This window comes from Lutjanus erythropterus, chromosome 13 (genome assembly GCF_056507025.1).
Source record: "Lutjanus erythropterus isolate fLutEry1 chromosome 13, fLutEry1.hap2, whole genome shotgun sequence".
Classification (NCBI taxonomy): domain Eukaryota; kingdom Metazoa; phylum Chordata; class Actinopteri; order Lutjaniformes; family Lutjanidae; genus Lutjanus; species Lutjanus erythropterus.
In genome coordinates, this window is record NC_139329.1 from 13,643,925 (window position 1) to 13,649,924 (window position 6,000).

The window sequence follows — 6,000 nt, forward strand, 5'->3', positions numbered from 1 at the left end:
GTTAGAACAAAGTGAAAAATGTGTATCTCAATTTCTGTAAACCCAAGGTGCCAAGTTAAAATTTTTGACTAACAGTCTGAAATAGGGGCAGACAGATGTTTGGGTCGGTTGATATTATCAACCTGATATTGGCCAAGCACAGCTATACTGGTACATAACTATAACACAACTATATTGGTATCAACATACATGTTTTGCAATATTTTTTTAAGAATATAGTGTGCAGTTTTTTTGTTTTATATGCAGCATTTTATATATATTTTGAGCATTTTCTTAATTCAAGTTGTTTTGTTTGTGTTTTGTTTTTCTAGTTATTTATATTTCTTAAAAATAAAAAATGAAATTCAGCAAAAATGAAAGTTTACTTTTTCTGGGCCCTGATGTTATTTATTAATTTATTTATTTATTTACATATTTAAATAAAGAATATCGACCAATATATTGATTTTGATTGGTTTAATATCACATAAGACAAATAAAAGAAGACAATTTTCAATTGTCTTAATCATTAGTCACTGTCAAAATAGTTGTAAATTAATTTTCTGTCAATAGCCTATTGTCTCAGTTGTTTCAGGTCTACCTGACTAAAACTTAACTATCATCCAGATACCAGCTACCAAGTCCCATCACTGCCTCTTCAGTACAAGTACATTAATCAGATAATAACATCCAAATCCAGTGCTTTTTACACTAAAATACATATTAAATCTATCTAAAAAAACAAAACAAAACAAAAAAACACTAATAACACTAATTCAAGGATGTGTGCCACTGTATGGTTGATATGAATAGATTTTAACAGCTGGATGTAAATAATAAATGTGTTCATCACAAATAGGGTTAGTAGAGTGACAAGCCTGGGATGTGTAATACATGAGAAAAATAACTGTGCAACATGAGTGGTCCTGCTACTGTGATCATTTAATTTGGAGAAATCGATTCCTGGTTGGCCCTGGTGGAGCAGAAGCATCATCATACTGTAAACAACATAACCAGGTATAAAACCTTCTGGTGCCCTTTAATCAATACTCTCCCACTGGGCTGCTGCAAAATGCGAGGTCATGTAACAAAGTGGGACTACCCCGGACTCCACCATAACAACAATGTAAACTGATGCAAAAATGATCAAGAATGCCTAACATAAAAACACTGTATGGTCAATAAATTGTGAATAAATAAAAATGCGAAAAATCGTTCCTTAGAAACTGCATACAAAGAGATGGGGCGCACAAAGAAATAGACGGGACATTGTGCCCTGTTTGATAACGTTAATAACAATAATGGAGGGTGAGCGCTCGTAGCGCACTATAATAAACCGACCTAGATTAGAAATAAGAATAGAACACAATGCGGAAAGCGGCCATTGCCTTTGCAAACGCTACACAATGAGCACCAATTGATATCAAACTAGATGTTTATGGAGAGGTTCACTGCGGGTTGTTAGAGTGGGAAACCTGCCCTGTGTTGTTATGACGCGTGGACATGTCCGCATGCGAAAATGAACCATTGAAAGAACATACAGGCAAAAATGAATATATTAAACAGAAAATATAGAAAAACACATACTCTACCTACCTTGAAACGGTCGGACGGCACAGATAAGATATTTGTTAAAATAAAAGAATCGATCATTTGAGCCTGGACGGATTTAATTCCCATTATAAGACGGGCGCGCACATAAAGGGGGAGTGCGCGCTGCTGACAGACTCGCCGCAGCAGCGGGGGGGGAGTGGGCACCGTACGTATAGAAGGAACCTTTCAATTGCGAAATCCCGCGAGATTTCTATAGCTTGTTTCTTCATTGTACAAAATCATGGTGTTTTATAATACGACTGTAGCTGCGGTTAAAATCTAAGTCGGTTGAGGGACAAAAGCACTTGATAAGGGTTAGGGAAAGATAATGGTTTGGTTTAAAATGATCACTCTCGCGAGAGTTTTCGCGGGTCTGGGGTTCCCATGTAGACAAGACCCTTAAGCAAGGACTGCTAACGTATGCTAGCTCAACGCACTTGATAACAGCAGCGTATCTTTCTACTGATCGATACACACACAGAAACACTCACCTCGGGCTCCACGCAGCTCCTGTGAGTTATTCAGCTGGTCTCCCTCCATGTGTGAGGGGACAGCGGCCGTGTCTTCATGAGGCTGGCCGGCCGCCCGGTGTTTACCTGGCTGTGTGTCGGGGGACAGGACAGCTGACAGAGGCTGACAGCGCCAGGAACAAACGAGACATGAAAGCGCGCTGATACCAGGCTACTAACAAACGGCTCCTTCAGCCAGCTAACTGACCGGCTAGTGGAGGGATAGATTAGTTAAGCTAGGCTAAAGGTAATAGCTAAAACGGTTAGTGTGTGTGTGTGTGTGTGTTGGGGAGGGGGGATTAGTTACAGAAGGTGCACTTTAGCACTTTCTTGAACTAAAGCGATGAGGTCATGGTTCAGTAGGGAGAAGGGGGGGAAGAAAAAAAATATATGAGGTTGACGTCACCTCCAACCAATCAGCGCAGGCAGTTCAGGGGTTGGGTGACGTAAACGTGCTGATCCTCGGATTAAAGGGCCAGTCCGGGTTTTTAAAGGAGACGCGCTCATGGAGAGTTGTGAACAGTCACTAGGGGCTGCCGTAGTAATGAACCAGTGCCAAACATGCACAGATCACAGCACCAGAAAGAGATCACAAGCAAACCAGCGCTATCCTGTGCTGATGATTATATTCTTCCATAATAATCAGTTTCCAAAATGTTTCTGTGGGTTTTTCTTTGTTTCCACATACATAGATTACTAGAAAAATGTATAAAAAACAAAGAAAAAGACACTCATATCCTATACTCCACTGGGATGGATGCTGGATCAAAAGACATATCAAGTAAAATCAAACAAACAGACAGATCACATCAAGCTAGCATTAAATCTGAGGAAGAGACAATGTGCTCAAAACATCAGTACATTTCTGACATAAAAATGTATAACGGCTGAATTAATGTTAATGTAAATGTTAATCCTAAATCTGATTCTATCAAAACCCTTGCAGTTCAATTTATTGCAATGCAATTTAGCAAATACAGAACAAAGTTTTTGCACAAACTGTTTCTCAATTTACACAGAGCCCATGACCCACATAACCAAACTGTGCATCGCACAATCTGCACAACTCGTTTGTCTTTTGTTGCACAGACTATTTTATAGTGCTTTATAGTGCTTTACTGTTTATCACCTTGTCTACCTCGGTCATTTTTTTTTTTGTGAACTAAGAATTTCATTGCACTGATAATTAATTTCTGCATATGATAATAAAGCATATGAATCCTGGACAGTTTAAATCCTTAGTGATTAAAATAGATAGAACAAAGAGATGCAGATGCAAATTTTATTCTACATTCCAAAAAAGTATGAGGTAAAGTGTTTTGTTGTTATTTGGCCTACTATTTGACTAATTCTGATTGTGTTTTATTATATTTACACCATGTGCTCTTCATCAGATGTACATGAGATTTGTCACTGAATTTCACAGCAGCCTTACTGATATGAAATAGCAGGGTAAACACAGGTGTTACCAGTCATACTACACTAATTCAGTAGCAGCACCCTGACTCAGTTTGACTTTAATGGAAGAGGACCTGAATTAGAATCATTGGTAATGCCTGTGTTTAACATATTATTTAATGTCAAAATAACTGCTATAAAAAAACCAAACATACTTACCTATACAGTGAGCTGCTGATCTGTCTTCTGTGCTTGCCCACATCTATATGTACACAGCCTCCTATAGATACCATTTCATTTTTAATATGTTCTTGATGGCAGTGTTTTAATAATGTGCTTTAGCCCAAACCACCATCCATCTGAAACCAACAAACTACAATCATGAGATAATACTGATCAAACAAAACCTTGCACTCATTCTCCAACTGAATTTTCTTTCTCTCTGATCAACATTTTTGCTAAAGACACTGCACGCTTACACGGGTGTTTTCCGTCAGCTTGGCTAAGTAGACCACTGACCGGGCTGAAGCTGTGGTGTGAAATGCATGCCGTCACAAAACTTTAAGGGCTTTAGGAGAGATAAAAGAAGAATATTTCAAAAATGGTTTACAGAAATTAACACGAATGTATCCCCAGTATCACATTCTCAGTAATCGCTGAATAAATCAGTTGTAATAAGTGGGTGTTGGGTGTTTGAATTCAGTCTCATGAATTCTCTTTTGTTTGATTGAAAGCCTTTCTTCTGTTCCTCTGCCATCTAAACGTGTTAGTAAGCACATGAGCGCAGGGTGATGGAGCTATTGGCAGCATATGCAATTACGCTGTATATACTGACATCTAGTGGGAGAGAGTTTGAACTGCACTTTTTGGTGCAAGAGCAAATTTTTGCAGATACAGTAAAGGGTATATGAGTGGATGTCACAAAGCTAACACGGCATTGCTCTTTCCACAGTCATAAGTGATGTTCTGGTTTAAAGAGAGGTGTGTGTTTGAGTGAGAGATATAGAGAGTCAAAAAACAACTGTAACAGATTCATGAAAATCTACCTTTATTTGGATGCAAAAACTCACAACTTAAAGCGATACTGTAGCAGAGGAGAGGAATACTGATTGCTGGTTGGTTGTATGTCTGACTGTTTGGCTATTTCGTCATCCCCATTTAGATCATCAGAAGAGGACCAGGTAAGCATTGAAAACAAGCACTCAAAATAAAAGCTTTTCAGTCAAGTACACTGAACATTATCGGAGGATTATATCAGAAGTCTGACAGTAGTTTGTAGCTCTTCTTATCCCAGTCCTATTTTCCTGTAAAGGTAATTTTGGCAGTTTAATTTGCTAGTTGATTTGATCTTTTTAAATTGGTCCGAGCTTATGCAGTTAACTCCATCCTCTGATAATGTTCATGACTGTTGATCTGATGCATTTAGTCAAGATAGAAGTTGTTTGAGTGTGATTTTGTTTCATAGAAAACGGTCTTCACTGTTTTAGCTGCCTTACACATAGCAATTATTTCTCATGTTGTCAACTGAGAGTGGCCTAGAGTCACAGATGGAATCGAGTGGGGACTGCGTAGAAACTCAGTCTGAGGTAAAATTCTCCAAGAAAACGATAAAAACATACACAGCAAAGCATATTAAAGCAAAGCCTAAAGGCAAAAAGTAATAATACTGAAGACTGAACATAATCTATTTATTTTCTGTACTGTAAGGTAACTTAGGTAGTTGTCACATTTTGTTCTGTCAAATCTTGCAATATAAACCAATGGTTTGATCCACAGTATGAGCTACATTCCATCATGGTGTAAACGGAAATATACACAAGGCATCTACTCGAAAGGATTGTATCAAAATGTTCTAAAAATATCTCTGGTTGGTTTCACAAAAGCAAACTGTATCAAAAGCATTGGCCGAGAGCAAGCAATATAATAGGCTTAAACCCTTTTACACAACAAAAAGCAGGACAACCAATCACGTCGCTTTGATTGTGGACCTATGGAGTCCCATACAGCACATGCAATCCATTAAACTCAACACAATCAAAACACAATACAGAAAAATAAAAGAACTTTTACAGCTGAACATCAGAGACAACCTTAGTTGGTCTATTGTGCTTCATACAGATTAGGCCTGGCCTGTCTATACAACAATCATGGGCTTCTTACTTCACGGATGTGTTCAAGCTACTGTTGAAAGCAGAGGCATCACAGAGTATGTAACTCTAAGGGTGAGAAACTTCATGATAGTGATGGGACAACCCCGATCCCAAAAAAGTTGGGACAGTGTACAAAACGTAAATAAAAACAGAGTGCAATGATTTGCAAATCCTTTTCGACCTATATTCAATTGAATACAGTGCAAAGACAAGATTTTTAATGTTCAAACTGATAAACTTTGTTGTGTTTTGCAAATATACACTCATTCTGGATTTGATCTGGATCTGCCTGCAACACGTTTCAAAAAGTTGGGACAGGGACAACCGAAAGTTGTGAAATGCTCAAAAAACACCTGTTTGGAACATCCCAC

The 6,000-nt window shown here is 38.2% G+C and overlaps 1 protein-coding gene across 2 annotated transcripts in view; it reads right to left on the reverse strand.

Annotated features, from left to right (window-relative positions):
- The window catches only part of dusp8a (dual specificity phosphatase 8a), a 61,349-nt gene extending 58,934 nt beyond the window's left edge, over positions 1-2,415 (reverse strand). The window contains exon 1 of one of the 2 annotated variants that reach the window (XM_084733459.1): positions 2,064-2,415. The gene's annotated coding sequence lies outside the window, so the exon portion shown is untranslated. Of the gene's footprint in view, positions 1-1,575; positions 1,720-2,063 lie in introns of those variants that run through there. The other variant, XM_084733460.1, reaches the window with a different exon arrangement.
- Positions 2,416-6,000: the final 3,585 nt, after the last annotated feature.